This window comes from Cryptomeria japonica, chromosome 7, assembly GCF_030272615.1.
Source record: "Cryptomeria japonica chromosome 7, Sugi_1.0, whole genome shotgun sequence".
In the NCBI taxonomy this organism is placed as follows: domain Eukaryota; kingdom Viridiplantae; phylum Streptophyta; class Pinopsida; order Cupressales; family Cupressaceae; genus Cryptomeria; species Cryptomeria japonica.
In genome coordinates, this window is record NC_081411.1 from 547772163 (window position 1) to 547794267 (window position 22105).

Here is a 22105-nt window from a genome sequence, read left to right on the forward strand (position 1 = left end):
AAAGAGGAGCTCTAACATGAATAGAAGTAAAACTGTCACATTTTTTCTACAGCTTATGATTTGGAGATTTAGGTTCAACATCTTGCTTGGGATAAAATGGAATCATGTCAACTATTGGTGTTTTGGGAGATTGAATAGTTTGAGAAACAACTTCAAGAGCTCTAGCATGACATTTTTGTCAGTGTTCTCTCGTACAATGATTCTATCTAGTCTTAGCGGAAGGCTGAGAAGACTGAGGTACATTTGTTGAAGGAGGAATGTTCTCATCTTTGGCAGTTGGATGTTTAAGTTGAGGTCTTTTAGGTTGGATAAGAGGAGAGGAAGGTCTCTTCTCTCTATAAGAGGAAGGAGTTGGAACTGCACCATATAAATGAGGAATGTTTGGTTTAGGAATGAGACCAGGTCCATCATGAGGAGGAGGTATATGTCTAACCTTAGGAGGAATATTATTGTTCTTCTTGGGAGAAGGCATAGTCTCATCAATAGGAATAGGTTGGGAATCTTCCTTAGGAGGAAGATTAGTTCTATCTATTAGGGGAAGAACTTCATCTTCAAGAATGATGGGAATATCAAGTGTTGGAGTTATAGGTTGGCTTTAGACAAAATCATATCTTTCTTCCATTTTTTATAAGATTGAAAGAGAGAATCACTTCTTGGTGGAAGAGATTTAAATTTTTGAGGCCAAAAGTAATCAATAGGAACACCCGAGCTTCTTTTGGTTGGTCAAAATAAGCCATGGTTAACAGTTATGATTTCTCCATTGTGGAGAAATTTCATACACTTATGAATTAGAGAACCAATAGCCTTCATGGAAGATAGCCAAGGGTAGCCTAACTTCGCACAAAATTGTTCAGATGATGGAATGATAACAAAGTTGACATCTATAGATTTAGTATGAACCTTAAAAGGAAGGGTGATAAAACCAACAGTAAGACAAGAAAACCCATCAAATAACTTAACGACCATATTAGTATCATTATAGATTGGTTGATGCAAATGTAAAGTATAAAGATATTCTTTAGTGATGACATTAACCATGCAAGAGGGATCAATAATCACAACACGACAAGGTTTGTCTTGGATCTTCGCAACTATGTATAAAGGGCCATCAGGTGCCCTAATGGCCAGTTGTAAGTCTTTTTCAGAAAATGTTATAAGTCTTTGGAATATAGAAGAAATATTAGATGTGATGCATGTGGTAGGTTTGGACACATTGATAACCAGTACAAATCAAGAGGAAATCAAGGGAATTTTAGGCCTAGACAAGGAAATGTTGTGTGCTACAATTGCAACAAATCCGATCACATTGCAAGATTTTGCAGAAGTAGAAATATGGATAGGAATGGTCCGAAAAACAAGAATAAGAATGTGCAAGAAGATGATAAAGGAAAAGAAAAAGTGGATGAGATCAAGAATCAAATGAAGAAGACATGGGTTAAGAAAAGCGATAATGATGCAGGGAATGGATCTGTACCTGAATCTGGTGTTGGAAATTCATCCGAGAATAGAATTAAGGCCTCTGGCCTAGGGGGAGTTTTCATGTAAATCCTATGGCCCCCTATAGAAGATCATGGCTGAATCCGGCATGTTGAAAAATCTATATTAGGGCATTGTAGATGACTTAAGGTGGTCTTCAAAATAATTTGAGCAATAATGAAGATCCATAGATGAATTTTGTGAAGCAGTCTAGAAAAGCTGAGTATTCAGAAGATTTAGGGGAAAATGCATTTATTGTACCATAAAATTTAGATATGAAATTGATAAAAGGAAACTTTGAAGAGCACTCTGCGAGAAAGATTTCCGAGAAAATGAAGTGTGAATATTTTTTGTAAGACTTTTCAAATCAAGAATTTATGAAATAGTGACACCTCTAGTTGTTGATATCACTAAGAGAGCCTGGCCCAATTTCAAGAAACATCCATTTGTATCTACTAAAGTAGACCCACAAAGTGCATTCTCATTAGTTCCATACATTGTTTTGCATATCAAAGATATTAGGTTTTATACTCAATGCAACCTTGAGGAGTTAAGAAGTCTCATTTGCTAAATCTCTACAATAAGAAGTTGATAGATAGAAATTTCAGGCTAAAACCATAATTCAAAGTGTTGGAAGAGAAAAAATTTGTGCAGTTTGTCAAACTCCCATTTCTCAATGACTGGGTCTGGTATGTGCTAAGTAGGATGCATGATAAGTTTATGTTGTTGAACAAGCTATTCAAGATCACCAGAATGTCATTAGGGTTGTAATTGGTATGTACTCGTCTGCTGATCTACCCTCTTTGAAATCTCTGAAGAACCATACTATCACCGATGCAATCAGTTCAAAATTAGATAGAAATGCTACTATAAGATTTGCTTCCATGGTTATAGAGTACATGATTTACAGCTCCAGCAGGGAGAATTTAGTATCCAATACTACTATTTATGTAGCTTATGAGATGATCTGGGAAGACAAGAAGTATGATCTATGTGAGTTGCTCCGGAGTGAGTTGATGAAGAACCTAGAAAACATGAAATAGGATAAGAAACATACTTTCAAATATGGTACTTTGATTCTGAGCTTATTCATTTAATTCATGATTAAGGTTTTGGGAATAGGTCAGGTGCAATGGGCATATGACAAACCGCTAGTTGTCCAGATCAGAGAACAGTTATATAATGTTGGTGAAAATAAGACTCAAAAAGTCACTTTATGGGGATACTTTAAGAATTTCCAGAGTGCGATGTAGGATAGGGAGAGGATCCCTAAATCTATTATTGAGAAGTATAACGATACTATGTTCTTCATGGTTGATACATACCAATGCCTAATGGAAGCAGTTGAGCCTAGAACTGTTTGGATCATGCCCATGGGGTATAAGTTGAGGATAAAGTTCTTAAACTGTATGCTCATCATCTCTTGAGCAAGCCTGTAGATCCTTCAAAGGAAAGATTTGGAACATTTGGTGAAAAAGACTTACAGCTATATTCCAAATTCAAGAAGCCAAAAATACAAAGGAAAGTCAAGAAGCGCATAGAAAAATAAGCAAAAAGTATTGGAATCACAAAGGAAGTTGTCTGAGAGGCTAGGAAAATTTTCCATCAAGAAGAGAAGCCAATAAAAGTTGAACCAACTAGTCTGGAACCCTCTACTCCCAAGACAAGGCAGACTAGAAGCACTGCTCCCTCCTCTAGTTCTGCCAAGTCAACCAAATCTACTAAATCACCAGCCAAGCCATCTGGTACATTTGAAAAGGGGAAGAAAGAGAAGAGCACAAGAGTATATGTGACTATGAAGGATGATAAGGAGACTAAGTCTAATGAAGAGGTGAAGAAAATTAAGACCAAGGGCACCAAAGCCACAAAAGTCTTTAAGGACAAGCCCTCCAATGAAGGTAAAGCCAACAAGAAAGTGAAGATAGATTTTGATAAGCCTGGCATGACATTCCAATAAGCTGAGGAAGCTTTCATAGTGCAAGGTAATCTAAAGCCTTTTTCTAATTGTTATGACAAGTTTGATGATGCTGGGAAAAGAACTCTAGAAGAAGCCACTATAAAGTATTTAAACATTATCAATGGAGCTCTTATTGAGATCATGTTAGAGATCCCTAAAATTTTATATAACCTATTATAATTGAGAAGAGGCACTACAAAGGTAGAAGATGATAGGTTAAAGGAGTATGTGAGAGATAATTTATGTCTGGTAATAGTAGTAGAAGAGGTTAAGATAATTTCAGGAGCAAAACTAGAATAAACAAGGTCATGATTGGGAAAATAAATGAGGTAATAAAAGATACCAAAATATTTTACAGCCAATTTTGGAACAGAATCAGTATGATTTTGTTTCATCAACTCTGATAGTACAAAAAGAGAGCAACCAAAAGATGATCAAGCTAATGTAAATATTCCCTCTGTTCTAGAAAAGGAAGATGTAGATAAAGATAAACAGCAAGATGATTTGAATAAGGGTGAAGAGGAGGTAGGTAAAGGTAATGAGGATGAGGATACACAAAATCCTTTGGATCAACCTACGGATTCAATGCCATCTGTGGAAGCTCAAGCTCCAATTGATGATGCAGGTCTGAAAGAGGTCAAAGTGGAAATTGATGCTAAGGATAAAAAGGTTGAAGAAAGAGACACTGCAAAGGATGTGAAATATTTTCTTGATAAGGATAAGAAGATTTTTGATGATCCGATGATATCCCAAGGGCTTATTAACTTAGCCACCCTCTCCCCTATACAAAAACTGAGGTTAGAAACATTTGTTCAGGCTAAGGCTAGAGAGTAAATTTTGAAATCTCAAATTGAGGATAGTGAGCTTCTTAATCTTGCATCTGATGTCTTACAAAAGATAATGCCTACATATGTCAAGGATACTTCAGATTCTCTATCCGATAAGCTAAAGAACTTAATTAATTTTGTAAGTACTCATTTTGAATCTTTATAGAAGTCAGTAGAAATTAAAATCTAGAATGAGTTTGATGCTAAGAGATTCGATGAGTTGCAAAAGATGATTGCTAATGATAGAAGCTTATTAGACACGTGTGTGAAAGGTATCCAAGATGCCTTATCTAAAGGTGGAAATGTCTACAAGCCTTGTTTATCATTTTCTAAGTTTGTAATAGACATTGAGAAACAAATTATGGAGAATGAGAAGCTAGTGGTAGGTATATCCTAGTCATTTGATCCTTTGCTAGTCTCGGTAGCCAGTCAAGAAACTCAAGTTATATCATTGCTTGACAAGATAAAGAATATAAGCCATGAAAAGGAGAAGATTATTGGCAGATTTGGTGAGCTTTTAAGCTTCATCACTCCCAAGTTAGACACCATGCTCAGTGCATTGAAGGAAACTCAGGATGCTATAGCCACAGATGATCTTGCAGATCTTTTGTCAGTGGATATGAAAGCATACCTCTTTAGTGGCCTAATCTTAGTTTTGGAGTGCCTAAAGAAAGGCTGGAATAGTCACTTGAGTTCATTGAAGAGCACTTTTTTAGATATCTTTAAGTTCATGTAAAGGTATGTGTGTACATATGTATATAGAATTTTTGTGTAAATTTTTGGCATCCAAATTCCTACCTTTTCCATTAATGTCAAAGGGGGAGTAGGGAAGGAAGTCAAAAATGTTGTATTCATCTCAGGGGGAGTTCCAAAATTTTGAGATTTTGAGTTTTGAAGTGTATTCATAAGTTGGTACTGATTTCTACACTTAGTCATTTTTCACTAAGTGTTGCCATCAAGGGGGAAATTGTTGGCAAGAGACAATGCTTAGGTCATCATATTTTGTCATTGATGGAAACTCAGGTCAGCATTCCTATCCACGATGATTGATTTTCTTATACCAGAAGTCTGAATGAAGATTTGGTTGAGTCTGGTAAGTTAGAACAAAGCATCTGATAGAGTATAGTATCTTGATTGATATTTTAGGTCACTTGAATATTTTGTATTGTGCAAGTAAGGGAAGCTTGATATATGTCTGTATTATCTTATTCCAGGACCTTAGCCTCTAGTGATGTTTGTTGTGCAAGTTAGAAGGTCCGGTGTATAGGTTTTTGGGTTGAATAGTGTAGTATGGTCAACTTGTGTGATTGATCTTTGTGTGAAATTGATGGAGAAGTTTTTCTTTTTATTATTGTGTTCAAGGATGTTTAGCCAACATATGGGAAGCTTTTGGATAAAAAAATTTGGTTCACATATGCATTAGAGATCAGATTCAACCGACAGTATGTCTAGTGATTATGTTAAATGTTCTTGAGTGAACATATAGCCAATATGATTGTATGTTGCGAATATATAAAATTGATTGTTATGATCATTTTGGACATCGGTGGGTATTCAAAAAGTTTGTGTGCTCGAGTGTGTACAGTTTCACGTGCACAGGCCAGAGATCAATGCTCCAAATTCATAACTGAACGGTGGAATAGAGCAGAGTGATATAAGTGTGGAAATTTGTTATGTGCTTAGCCAGAACTGTAAGTAGGCATTAGGAGATGCTATTTATTCAATTCATGATCTTCCACATGTAATCTGAATCTATTTGTAAGATAGTGAGTCTTCCCCAGGGTTGTAGCCTTTGTTGTTGTTGTTTTTGAGTAGTGAGCTCTAGGCAGTGTGCCTGAATGCATGTGTATTCCCCATTGTAATATTTCTATACTTTTGCAGAGTATATTTATATTGTGGGTCTATCCCCATTGCAGCTTTTTTGGGGTTTCAATGTACAAAAATCTTGGTATTATGGTTTTGTCCTCATTTGCTTTATGTTCTTGCATCTTTGTTTTGTTCACACACATTAAGTGGTTGAATGAATAGTTAAATAAAGTTAAAAATTGTAGAACACTGATTCACCCCCCCTCTCAATGCTCCTTGATTCCAACAATGGTAATGACAAATTTGAAGTATAGAAAAATCTAGAATCCAATCCACAAGCGTTCCCAATCCAAAATCCAAGCAAGAACTCCAAAATCACAGAAAACCGATCCGAAAGCTAACCCGGCAACATTCACAGAAAGCCCAATAAATAGAAAAATTAAAACAAAACTATAGGAAAACATTGGCCAATAGAAATATTCCTAGAAACTATATTTCATACTTACCCCCCATATATATTATTATTTGCTTACCCCAATTAATTCATCTAATAACAAGGAGGGGTAGGTAAATTTTATAATATTTAATTAACCAAGAGAGGGTAAAAGACAAATTAATAAAACCATAAATCAAAACCCAATAAATAAATAACAAGCCATGGGTAATGTTACTTATTCGATGAACCCAATTAAATATTAAAGCCTTGGACCATACAACATTAATTAATTTAATAACAATAATTAGATAAATAGTAATAATAAATAATAATAAATCTAAAAGGCTCATTTAAATAAATAAATAAATAAACATTAGATCCTCAAATCACAATAAAGTTAAATCAACAAATAATAAATAAATAACCATTAAACAATAAGTAAATAATTAGATAATCAATTAAGCAATAAGTCAAACAAATCAATAAATTAATCTCAATTAAATAATTAATTATAAAATCTCAACAATAATTGAATATCAAATTATCAATTAAACACTAAATAAACCAAACAAATAAATAGCTAATAAACAATAAATCAACAAATTAAATAAATCAAGCTCAATCAACATTAATCAAGCCAATTCATTTCTAGGGTACAAAATAGGTCATCTACCATTCTCATATTTAGGAATGCCTCTGGACAAAGGTATCAGAACCAACAAACTCTAGGAGCCCCTGATTGAGAGGGTTAGGAAAAAGTTGTCATCCTAGAAAGCCTTATGGTTGAGAGGGGTAGGAAGACTAACCCTCATAAAAATAGTCTTAGCAGCAATGCCTATATATATACTATCATGCATACCACTCCCGAAAGGGGCCTATAAAAAATGAACTCAAACAATCAGAGATTTCTATTGGAATGGTACAGAGGACAAAAAAAAATCAAACTGATATCATGGGACAAGATATGTCGAGAAAGGAGTGATGGAGGCACGGGAATTAGGAAACTACTCTAGCAAATTAAGGCCTTAGGGGCAAAACTAGCATGGAGAATGTACACAGCCTCAGAAGCCAAATCGGCCAGAATCCTTAGGAATAAATATATATCGAGTAATCAAAGAGAGGCAGTATTTAGGAATATAGACCCACCGAAGTGTTTTAGAATCTGGAACTTTATAAAAGAAAGTTGAATATTCATATATAATCATCTATCTTGGGATATTCGCGATGGTTAATCTGCGTTGTTCTGACAAGATTCCTGGGGGAATACCCCCTAATAGAAAAACTAATGGATACTACCGGCATAAAAGACCAAATGAAATATTTATGGGGTAATCATGTAAGGGATTATACAATAATGGATCTAGAATTGACAATGAGATGGAAATGGAAAAACATGCACCCATTCATGATGAAAACCAAAGCCCATGAACTGTACTAGATTCTTGGATGTAAAATAATAATATTCAGACTTGGGCTAGATGAGCTTATATGGTCTAGATCAAGGATGGAAATTATAACTATAAAGATGATTTTAGAACTAGATATGATGAGGAAACATTTCCAAGGACTACATCCCAAATACACTATGTTGGGACAAATGTTGTCTCCCCAAAGTTGGTTTCTTTGTCTAGGCTACAATTCAGGGGAGGGTCCTAACTATTGAACAATTTAAACTCAGGGGGTACGAAGGACCCTCAATCTGTCTCTTATGCAAAGAAGACGAGGAGAAAAATGACCATATCTTCACAACCTACAACTACACACAGAAATGTTGGTATTGGCTGATGGCTCAACTAGGTTGGTCAGATGCCCTTATCCCTTCCCTGATGGAATGGTTCAAAGGTTGGTCGAACATCAAAAGGAATAGTATCTTCCACAACTTATGATATGCAGTCCAGCAATAGTAATCTAGGAAATTTGGAAGGAAAGGAATAGGAGAATTTTTCAGGAAGCAGAGATGAAGGTAGAGAATCTTATAGCAAAAATAGAAGCCTCTATCACAGAAATCTCCAACAACAAGAATGTGACTATCCCTCAACATGATAAGACATTTACAGACTAGGATAACTTCATTAGAAGGTAGTGGAAGGGGATTAAAATTCCTACATTCACTAGGAAGGGTGGCATAGATAAAATCAAAGCAAGGAAAGCTTGCAAATGGGTGCCCCTAGAGATTGGATGGTTTAAACTCAACTTCGATGGAGCTTCCAGAGGTAATCTAGGTATTGCAGGTGCAGGTTGTATAATACATTCAGATGAGGGGGGTTGCATTGGATCTAAATCCATATATCTAGGTCAATGCACTAACAATAAGGCAAAACTATTGGGCCTAATAGAAGGTTTAAACCTATGCAAACATTTGAAAATATCCAAATTGGAAATAGAAGGTGACTTAGCTATTATAGTTAGCGCAATGCAGACCAGAACAATGCCAAACTGGGAACTTAGAAGTCTACTGGATAGAGCCCTATCTCTACTTGAAAGCTTCTCAGATTACACAATAAATCACATATAAAGGGAGGCTAATACATTGGTAGATAATCTAGCCAATATAGGGGCAGATGGAACGAATAGAACCACATCATTAATATCTAGACATTCAGAACAGGTAACTCATGGGTAGTCAGGGGTTTCTAAGGTATAGTTTGTAGCTTCTATTTGTACAATAACCCCAACCAGCACATTCTCATATGTTCATTCACATACCTTTATCGTCATATGTATTGGCAGACATATATATGTATATGCACATGTAGCGGTATATATGTACATATATATTCATACTTATATACTTGTATGTGCATATGTGCATATATATGACATCAGTTACACACACACACATATATATACACATACAGATATATGTGTATATATTCATATATATACTCACTAATAAAAAACACAGAGCTGAGATCATCATACACCCTCCTTTGGCTCCCAATGGATTTCTCAATATAATATATACATATTCATATTTGTATATATAAATACATATACATATATGCCTATATTTATATATACATACATATATATGAATATAAATATAGACATACAACATATGATGTATACAAACACACACACAGATATATATATATATATTGTATACATCATATGTTAGGCCCTACCATACAGGTGTCGTTCGATGGCTTAAAGCAATCATGCATTGGAAATGCTAGAATGAAAGGCTAATAAATAATCATTAAAAAGTAATCAACATTTTTATATTAAGAACAACAAGGTAGTATGGGGATGGAGACCTGTCAAATTTATCCGATAATAATCATACTACATACCATGAGGTGAATAGGCAATCATCACAGAGCAGCTTATCTCTCAACCGGGGTTGAAAATTAAACTTACCTATAATATCGTTTAGCAAAACCAATATATCTAGTGGTAACACTCACAATTTAACTCTGTCATAAACAATGGATTCTGGTATTTTCTTGTGCCCAGAAAAACGTGAGATGTCTTTTATGGGAGAGATATCTAAGAAATGTTGGTCGGTTATTCTGAGGTCGGAGGATGACTTGGTCATTCATGCGACCAAGAGGATTCTAGGAAATGAGCTTATGAACACAGAGCATAGGAAATGAGTCAACAGTGACATCTCTATGGGGTTTGCAGCCATATTGCTCACAATGGGAGAAGATAAGGCAGATACAGCCTCATTGTGCAAGTTAATATTCAATAACGAATACCTGGTTAATCTAGAACTGGATATCAAGTGTGTTGATGATAATCTGTGTATCCCTTATTCAGAATATTATGTCAAAGATTTGGAAGCCATAGACAAAGAAGAATCACTCAAAATAGATTTTAAGAGGCCCATTCTTAGCATCAAGGACCAGAAACTCTTCCGGCAGTGACAAACAGATATAACAAGGAATATTACATTCTTTAAACAATGGTTGGGTGTGGTAAAAGAGCTAAAAGGAGATTGGTGGGTAAGCTATATGGTTGATGAGGGCTGGACCCCATTTCAAGCTGAAAACCCCATAGACATGGAGACTAAGGAAACACAGGCTTCTAGCATGAAAGTCGCAGATGATAAGGATGAATAATGAATCTCCATAACATAGTTTTTTTCTATATGCAGATATAATTACTCTAATACATAGGGAAGAAGGATCTATAGATAGTATACTTTACATATAGAACTGATTATGAATGTATTTTGACAAAAGGATTGATTGGGACAGGACATATACTTAGAAACATATGGCTCTATTATAATATAGATAAATAAGGGAAAGGCCTCTGATTTGGTGTCATTTACAAGACATATATATACTGACATAGTGTAGTTAAGAATCTGGATTTATCTTTCAGTCAAGCATATACTCTAATGTTGGTTTTCTTATATTAGCATCTCAGATATGACTAAATAGGTATGACCTGAGGCCACTCGCATACATCTATCTTCAGAATGCAGTGATAGGAAGTATATTCGTAACACTTGTTTATTTGGTTTAATCTAGCATGTGCATTAAGACACCTCTCTGATTAGAATGTTAAGGTAATATCATGAATAACATGACAAATGGGTTGTATTATTATCAGTCTCTTGATGACCAGTTTTTATTTCACAAATGTTATTGTAACCTGGGTAATATTTCATATTATATTCAACAGTATGATCCTAGTGTTGACTTAATATAAAAGAAGCCTGGGTTATAATAACAGCAGTGGAAAGTATAACAGAAGCTTGCTGAGATAATAATAGTTCTTTCTTTTTTTGCACTAACACTTCATGAAGTGGTTTGTAGCAAGGATTGTGTTGTGAATCTGTCTTGCAGGTGATAGAGTAAGTCAGAAGGCAATGAAATATGGTAAAAGCGGAAAATTTTCACAAGACTTTTGAAAGCAAGTTTGCACAAGGAAAAGTATAGATATTACCTGTGAAGGGCCCTTTTATGCCTGAAATGAAGGGATTCTAAAGGAAAATATGTAATGAAATAAACGATGTAGAATTTTAATACTAGTTGTTGACTAGACCTAAGGTCTCAGGCAAGGCTGAAGGTTTTCTCCTCTCTGCTCTTTCCTACCGATGCCCGCACTGAGCGGAGATTGTAATTTTATTTATTAAATAAAATATGGCTTCGGCCTTTTAACGAGCAAAAAAAAAAACATTAATCAAGCCAATAAATATAAAATCTCAATAATAAATTATCCAAATAATTAAATAACCATACTATACAATAAAATAATTTAAACATTAATAAATTTAATTAATCCAATTATTAATTAAATAATAACCACACAACCACATTACCTCAAGCAACCCGACAAGAGGGGGAAAACACCAACACAAGACTCTAACCACCAACTTGCGCCACAACACAAAACCGACAAGGTGAACAACTTAAGCCTAGAGTATGAGAAGGAAACACATGCCATCTCCAACAACTTGCCATTGGGATAAAGACATGCTTAGACCTATGAAACCAGGTGGATTCGATGTCTTGTACCTACAAACTTGCATCCACCACTAAACGCAATACAACATATATACAACATGTATACATCATAAATGAACAGGCAAGTGATAGAGAATCGCAACGTCATATTATGTTCACAATGAGTGTTATGACATCATCTCTAATCATGAAGGCACTAAAAGATAATCACAATCATCCAAGCATCAACTCAATCATCCTAAACATAGAGTAGGGTTAGCTTAATCATAATATCATCAAAATCCGATAAGCAATATGATTCATCGTGAATAACGAACACATATCAAATTTAGGTTCATCATCAATATAGTCCAAGATGTATCAATCATCCTCATAAGTCATCAAATAGCATATGTACATATAAAGTATCTAGCATCATCAATATCATCTAATATAGAAATCAAAGCATCACATAAGAGTTTATATTTGTCTATCAATGCATAAATCAAAATGCAAATCTAGCAAAGACTAATGTCAAAGAGACTATCATAGCACAAATCCAAAAGTGTTTATCTCTCACAAAGGATGAGTAAAGGAGGGAAACTACATGCTATGAGGAAAATAGTTGTTCAGTTGTATAAAAATTTAGATAGTTTATATTAGGATAATGTAGTACACATTGTTGATGTATATGCTAAGAATAATGTTATTTATGAATGCTACTGTAGAAATTCACATCATTAAGATTTATATGATTCTAGAAATGAGGATATACATTGTTAGATACTTGGTTAATCCCAAAGACACTGAGAGGCGGGGGGGTGAATCAGTTTCTGACCAGTAGATGAAAGATTTAAACTTAATTGCAATTATTTAATTGAAATTAATATATTAGTAAGCAAACAATAATGTAGTAAAGAGAAACAAAATAATCAGTATCAATGCACACCATAACACAGATATTTTGGTGAGGAAACCCGGTGAGGGAAAAACCTCGGTGGGATTTGTGACCCACAATATTTACTCACTGGCCAATATGAATAAATATTACTTAGTACAATAGGGGCCTTCACATGCAGGAAGGCCAACTGCCTAGAGCTCACTGCTCAACAACAAAAATGGAGTCCCACTGACTACACAATTGGATGGTTAAATCCAATAACAATGTACTGCTTCAAAATAGCATCTGCAATGCTGGATTCAGTACCGATTTAAGCTATGTCTAATACCTCTACCAAAAACCTTGCTGGTAAATGATTATGCTTACACAGAATAGTCTTCGCTCTACTTTGCTTCTTATTTGCTCTCAAGATAAACACATCAAAGTGCATATACAATTATCCGATATCATATCCCTGTCTTATCACATATATCGCTTACATACACACATTTCATTACCTACTTCATTTCAAATGACCTACAAGATCTCATACATATATGAGTCTTTACAATACATCATGTCGGCCATACAATTACAATTTACATTACATAAATAATATTATTGCCAAGTCATCTTTGGATGTCGGTATGATTTTGTTGTCATTGTAAACTGGATGTCGGTGTGAATAAACCTCGTCGTATCTGTCGTTGCCGGTAGGTGAAGTCTGTTGCCGGTTGAACTTGTAGAACCTTGTTGCCACTTTGTTGCCATCAATGACAACATCTACCATTCTCATTTGAGTGTATAATGCCAACAATCTCCCCCTTTGGCATTGATGGCAGCACTCATGAGAAAAATCAAAAACCAAAAACTAAGAGTGCTCCCCCTAAGCAAATGATCTCCTTCTGCTCACTTTTCACCATGCCTTACACTATACATTTTTCTCACTATACCACTCTCCCTTTGACATCAATGACAAAGGATGTCAAAAGTCTCAAAAAAAATTATTGCTTCAATCTGCTTGATCATCCTGATAAGATAGTGCATTTGTTGTTCCAATGATCTGTCTCCTTGAATTGTTGCCTTGGATAGTTCATTCGAGTGTGTTAATAGATTATTCAATCTTGGACCAAGTTTATTCTTTAACTCTTGGGTTTTCATCTTCAACCTTGCTTTCTCTCTTTCCAAATTTTTAATTTTCTCTTCATGAATAGTCATTTCCTGATCTAAGACTGATGTTAGTTCCGAAGAACCAATTATGTTATCTGCAATATCATCAATCTCTTTCTGATTTTTCCTGATTTGATCATCAATATCTTTAGTTAAATGATGAGGTTTGCAAACTTCCATGTACAATTCCTTATATTCCAAAATAGTGGAATTCAATGCCAGTAGCAATGAATCAATCTGTTGATTATAATCCTTTATTGTTTTATCAAGGAATTCTTCCTTTTCTTTATTTACTCTTTCCTGAATAGTTTTGTCATTTATTTTATCCAAAGACTGAATGTTAGAAGAGATGAATTTGTACAATGTGTCCAATTTACCTATTGAGCCAACAATGTTATCTACCTTACATGTCAGTGCAATCATTTGCAAAATCGGTATAGAGTCATCAATAGCCTTAAATGCTAAGGCATTGCACTCAGTTATCTTCTTTGTAGAATCCAATAATACATCAGTGACAGTTGTCGGTCTGAAGTCCACAGTAGAAGTACTGGGAGAAGTGCTAGGTTCTGCATTAAGTTTCTTCTCTTCTCCAAATACCTATTCAGCCACCTTAACCACTTCCTTATTCTCATCCTTACTCTCATTCTTATTCTCTGTCAGTTCAAATTTTGTTTGTTCTTACTCCATTTCTATCGGTATCTCAACATTTTGTTGAGTGTCAACTGTGATAGATTCTGATTTCTTTTCCTCAACAATTTCCTTATTAATTACAATGTTGATGTCCTGAGTGTCAACATTCATTGTGAATAGAATGTTTGACTCGGGATCAATATCATCTGCTTTCACTTCCTCTGACTTCTCTTTGGGCTGATTCTGCACATCTGTCGGTGTCTCTGCTACTGCCAGTGGGGGTAAGTTATCTTTTATTATGAAGTCAGGTACACTGCCAACCTTATTATTTCCTTTATCTCCCTTTTGGTATACCTTAGTAAAATATTTGTCAACCTTTTGTCTTTCTTTTTCTTCTCTTTTCTCTTTATCCACAAAGAAAATATCCCATTTATATGTTGTCTCATCTGCTATTTCCTTTATTCTGCCAGCCATGAGGCTTACTTGTAGGTGACCATTTGCAAAAATAGTTTTGTTAACTTCAACTATCAATTCATCAATTTATTGTCTAGATTTAACTAGATGAATAGCCAACAGTGCTTCAACCTTCAATTTCTTATTCGATTCCATAGTAGACCTTCTTTTAGCTTCAAGTCTCAGATATAAGTCATTAGGGAGAACATCAATGACTTCAATAAGAACTTTCTTATATATATCTAAGTACAAAATTATACTCTCCTCAATGGTATCCTTATCAAAATCTTTGAAAGAATGATAGAACTTACTAACATTTCCAAGATTGCCATCCTGAGTTATTTCATTTACAAGCTCTTCTAGTGAAAGAGTATCAGATACCTTTTGTTTTGGTTTCTTCTGTGTGACCTTCTTCTTGGGACCACTGAGCTCTCTCACAGCCTGTTGTTTCTTTCTTAGAATCCTTGTTTTCTTAGGTGATAGAGCAGGTGTTGGTGAGGATTTTCTCTTCTTCCTATCCACCCTTTTGAATTCTACAGCCTTGTCATTATCAGAGTCAGATGAGGTAGCCACGGGAGAAATATGTGCTATTGGTTGTTGTTCTAATTTTCTTTCTTGTGCAGCAACACCACTCATGGAATCAAGTTTCAACAATCCCTTTATAACAACTTCAACAAACTTCAAAGCATCTTTCAATATTTTGTCTCTTTTCTTCCTCTGCTTCTGAATTTCAACATCTTTTTCAATAGTTTCAGTATTGCCAAAAATCTTCTCTGCCAATTTTGGTGGAGCATCTAGGAGTATCTTGGTATAAGATTCCAGAATGTTTGAATCCACTTCATAACCCATCTCAGTTACCCAAACTGTTCTAGGTCTAACTGCCTCCATCCATACTTCATCTCTCTTAATAACAAAGCATATCTATTTGTCATATTTATCAACAATATTCTGAGGGATTCTTTCCCTTTGCTTCATTTTAGCTTGAATTTTTTTGAAATATTCCTTTACTTGCTTGTCTCCTTCTAAACCTGTGCCAGCAATTGTCTCCTTAATATGTTTTCCAATAGGAATATCATAGGCAAAGTTCTTGTGGCCTATACTAGGAATCTCCTTTGAGAAGTATAGCATTAAACATACAATCAAATTTCCAAATTTGAAGGTTCCCTTCTTATCACCTTTGATCTTATTCAAATTTTCTAACAATTCATCTTTCCACCACTCACAAATATCAATTTGAGCATTGTATATTATCATCTCATAAGCACTATGAATGCATAGACTGGAAACATAATTCAGCCTATTTGTATGAGCAACTTTGTATCCAATAACCATACTGGCATATTTGACATTGTTATCAGTTATATTGCTAACCCTGAGTGATCTATTATTTGGTGTAGTGTTGGTTAAGTTCATAACAATCTCATGACAAAGATATTAGTATTTAGATAGATACATTTCATATTAAATTTACATTCTTGTACACTCCTAATGATCTTGGAGTTTCATCTACATCACATGTTTCTTGTATTCCTCTAGTTAAAATTAGTGATATATTGCATGTAATATAAACATATTTTGTAATATGGTAGATTATCTATGTATTATTTATTTTTAAATAGGTCGACCCTAGGATAAAACTAATAAATTGAATGAAATGGCCAATGAGTTTGAAATTGATGTTGATTATCTACATAGAATAACATGGATCCTTGGGGAGCAACCTTATATTTCATGAGTTCTTACTCAAGTTGAGTAAATGATTATTACCAAAGTGAATTTGACCATAATAGTTATCTATATTCATCGTGGTAAATACAACTATAAGGGACATAATTAATCTCCCATAGGATATGCCTATAGTTATAAGGTTCTTACTATAATATTGTTGGAAACTTGATTTGTTGTGTTATGTTGTCATTGATGTCACTATTTGTTGTAGATGGTCTAGAAGTGATTATTCTAAGGTTGTTGTGTGATTAGATGGTGTTGTTGATATGTTTATGAATGGTTGGTGTTGTGGAAGTTTCAATATGCAAGAAACAATATTTATATGTAAGAAAGAGTGTTTAATCTCCCAGTGGAAGAATGTGTTGCATTCCTCTAGATTGTGAAGATGATGGATTGTAAATTTGGATATAATTTTTATGATATGTGTATGCTGAAATATTAGGTTTTTAGGTCCTATGTTACTCATATGGTAGAATTGGTTATTGTTATTTCTAACAGTGAGATTGTCTATCAAAATTGGTTTGGAGAAATGCTTGGTGATTCTCTAGTATGTGGTTTCAAGTGGTGTGGCTTGGAGGACATGTTCAGTTGGTTTGAGAAGTGTTTCAATTCAATTTTTTGGTGTTGTTTTGATTGGCAAGTGAAGTTATATTTTTTTGAGTTCAGTGTTGTCAGATGGTTTGGTTTTTGGTTGATTGAGGTGGTATATCTAATCTAGATCATTCCCTTTTGGTATGGATATGCATTAGATGTTGACCTTAGATGTTGATATGGGCCTCACCATGGTATGTGTAGATCCACATTGTTTATTTTACATTGGAGATTATTTTTGGGCCAATTGGTTAATGTGTTTCCTTGTTGTTCTACACGTTATGGTTGATGTTGCCTTTGGTTGATTCTCTAGCATGTGTGGTTCATTGGAATTAACCTTGGGGGATGTGTTGTGATATGATTGGAAACCTTTATCTCCTAGAGTGGACCACAATGGATGTTATAGGTCCAGGTGGTCAAATTTATACAATATTTTTTATTATGTATGTGGTTGACCTAGTTGAGAGTTTTAATGAATTATCTTGCATATATAGATGTGTGGTTGTAAGAGTTGAGGAATAGGATATATCTGAATTGATGTGAAGTGGATATGAATGATATGCAAGTAGATTTGGTGTGAAAGTTAGTTTTTGAAGATATTTGATGATGATATATTTTGTATGATAGTGTTGTGAGATGGTGATTGATGTCATATGTGTTTGCCATGATATTGGTCACTTGACACGGTGGTTCAAGGATAAAATCATGATTAGGATATCTCATTTATCTATATTCATTGATTTTATGTACTTGTTGAAAGAAGGTATGTTCCTTTTGGCAACTTGTACAAACCTTTATATCATACCCTAAGTATGTGTACCTTAGTCTTGCAAGTCCTATTAGGTGCAACGAGCTCCATGGACTTGAGCCTAAAACATTGTAATTTGTTATTCATATTGTGAATGTGTTTCTCAATGTGGTTTTTTCCTGTTTAGGGTTCTCCATGTATATCTGGTTTTCATGTTTAATAATTGCAATAATAAATTAATTATGATTTGAAGTTTTATAGATCAAAAGTGAAGTATTTTAAGGTCCAGACTTATTCCACCCCCCTTAGTCTTGTGGGGTGTTCAAAAACTGGTATCAGAGCCTAGTTCCTCTTAAAGAAGCTTAAACACTTGAGGAAGATCCAAAATAGCACAAGAAGTTAATTACAAAGCACCAAAGTTTGATGACAAACTACTCTTATTGGAAGGAAATGATGAATTATTATTTGTAATTTTTGTCGACTTCATTATGAGAAATTATCTAGACTGGGTATACTGGTCCAACAAATGGTACTCAAACTCTAGATGAGGTTAAGGCACATGAGAATAATCCAAAATTTAGAGTTTCAATCATCAATTGCTTAAGTGATTTTGTATTTGGTAGAGTTATGGGATTAAAGTCTGCTAAACAAATATGGGAGAAGCTAAGTAGTGTGTATGAAGGTGATGTGCAAGCCAAGTTGACAAATCTAAAGCACTGTTGAACACACCACAGGACTGGGAGGGAAAATAAATCACTATGGACCTTAAAACACTTATACTGATCTTCAAACTTTAAACCACGTGCATATATAATCTTGGCAAAAATGAATTATGAAAGAAAGAAGCACAACAAACACATGAATGCCAAATTTATGTTGAAAACTCAATCAAGAAAGAACCATGATGAGAATCAAACTCATAATATAAATATAATATGTTACTATGTTGCCTTTTTTTTTTTTAAGAAAAAGGCTAAGGCCTATAATATATTAATTATAAGATAAAAGAGATTACAATATATATGGAATAGACAAGAGAGGGGAAGATAGGACACCCTCCATTCTAGGATGCTAGAAACATTTGACCCCTAAGCTACTAAATCTTCCACAATATGAAGGAAAGAGAATACATTACAGCCCGAAATACATGGTAATAGTATCACAAAATAAATTTGATCGGGTAGGATGATCCAAGAAGAAAGACAATGTTCCGTAGCATCTCCTTGACTTCTACCATTACCAACTAAGAAGTAGAAGACACTACATCTTCCATCAAAATCTACCATCCTCTGATAAAATGCTCAAAAACAGAGAGGTTTTAAAGTCAACCATTCAACCAACCTCCAGCTGAGATGACAAACTAGGGATAAACTGCCTAGATATCATTCATGACCACTCACTCACTCAAGCCGACCATCATAATCTTTGGCACTTCCCAAAAGATAAATATTGGTCTATGATCTCCTTCAAAACACCCGAGCTCTCCACCAAATCTACCTACAACCAGATTCTAGCTGTAAAATCTTAGAAACTTTGAAGACATCCATACTCGAACCCTATGCTTTGCTAATTATGCTCCACCAAAAAATCAGCCTACTGTGACTACACCTTCTGAGAAATCCCTGACCCCAAAACTTTGTGAAGACTGACTATTGTGCATTTCCTGATTCATGAGAAGAAGCTACTTCACTTGGTCGAGGGAGGGAGATTTAAATCACAAAGAAGTCAATCATTGCAAACTCCCTCAAGTTCCATACCACTATGAACTTAGCTACCACTATTGACATTAGTGGTTCTCCAATTAACCATGCAAACTTATGTACCCAAGAAAGGAAGGGATGAGGAGAAGGGCAATTTATACCATGAATGAAGGAGAAGAACACTACCCCGAGCATGGAATCAAACAAAAAATAATCCCTATTCAAGAAGCCTCCCCAACATATGTCCCCACTAAAAATATTGTACTTGTCCAGTTGGACATTCAATTCATCCCAAGTATAGGCAAAAGAATGAGCGAAAGCTCCCATTACCAGCTTAGTGAGCTCCCATGACTGTGATAAGTCCATAATATTAGTTGAAAATCTAGAAGCCATGATGTTTGGTGAATCCAGTGGGTTTGAAGTTATCCACTCTTCCCCAATAATAGTCCTTACCACCCATTCTATTGTACTACTTGAGATTGCAAAAGTATTTGACATGATGATCGAGTGAACAAATGCAAACCGCATTGGTTTGTTGGGACTCCCCTGTAGATGAATTCACAAAGCCATGAACTGCCAAAGCAATTGGAGCCTAGTAGCTCGCACTACACCCACCCAAATCTTACCACAAATCACCTTGGACTGCTGCAAAAACCACCCTCGATAGAAACCTTTCGCTAATGGAAAAAATTGGCTTGAATTAATAAAAATACCAGCCAACTTGCAGGACCCGATAAGCTTGATTGTAGAAATGTCCAACCTATATTTGGCCTCATATTTCAAGAACTTTTTCATGTACGAAATCCTTTGAATTCCACAATATCATGTGATCAATCTGAAACCCAAAGCTTGGAATGACCTTCACTTGGTGTTATTGTACTATGCAATACTCTCTACCCTAGATTCATAGATAATCAACATAAAATTTATTATGGTTTGATAACCTTGAAGCTGCCAATTCAGAAAATACGTGGGAGTAAATCCTCATTTAATTGGAGGCTTATCCCCAACTTGTGTAAGCTTATGCTTACTATTTTTAGGATCTCTACTCCAGCTTATCAAAATACAATTCCTATGATAATATGTTGCCACTTAATCTCCTACTATGTGCACTATTAAGCTATGAAATGACTTTCCCATGAAATATGGATGAAGATCTCCAAATTATATACACTATCAGTGCGAATGACTCCTTAGATTGATTGCCCACATGGTACCTTTCAGACATCATATCCAGATGACTTACAATGTAAACTAATCTGACGACAATCATACTTCGGCCTACAAAAACATACTCTGTTGAAAGAGGGGAGATTGAGGAAGTTCATGCCAACAATATTATACGTGCACAGGAGCGGGGCCCCTTATGAGATCGGGTATTTTTGCATGTAAAATCCTTCCCATTTTTGAAAGATATTAGTAATTGACCCCTAGGTAGTAAACCACAAATATGTCAAATCTGCAATCATCACAAAATAATGTTAAAGAGAAGATTATTAAACTTGAAACAAATCCCTCTATGATTGCTCCCTTAGTGATTTGATTTCAAGGAATTCCCTCTGAGATAGCACCACCTTTTTTTATTCTTGTTCACACCCCACATTTGCCAAAATATATGTCAACCTATTAGCTTCTCTATAAAAGTGCACAATTTGATAAGGATCTAGAGAAGGGATTAATTCTCTTGCTTCCTAAATAATGTAGTCTAACTACCAATTGGGAGTTTGCTTCTTTAGGAGTGTAGATATGATATTTTGAGAGTCCCCTTCTGTTATTAGATTGTTGGTCTTATATTTGATTGCTAATTTGATACCAGGAAGGAGTGCCTTTTCTTCTGCAATGTTATTAGAACCATTCAAGATCCTCCCATAACTTGCTACTAGGATTTTACCCTCTTGATCTTTGATGACACAACCAATTCCTGAAATTCTTGGGTTCCCTCAAGCTGCACCATCAAAGTTCAATTTTTAAAACCTATCATTGGGGGGTTTGCATCTAATTTATCTTCTATCGATTCTGAATTCCTATTTGCACATCACACTCCCCTTGAATGGACGCTTAAAGTATTTCCATTTTTTCAATATGTTATCATCCCAAGAGGAGAAGAGTGAGTTTAATTTCTTCTTTCTGGCTATGTATGCATTAACTGCCTCTGATATTGTTGTCTCTATTCTGAGCTTCATATTTGATATCTTATTTTTCTCCTTTCTAAAGATGTGTTTGTTCCTTTCCTACCAAATATTCCAAATTAAAACTACTGTTAATAAGATGAGAGGGGGGGGTGAATCATATAAACTTAATCTT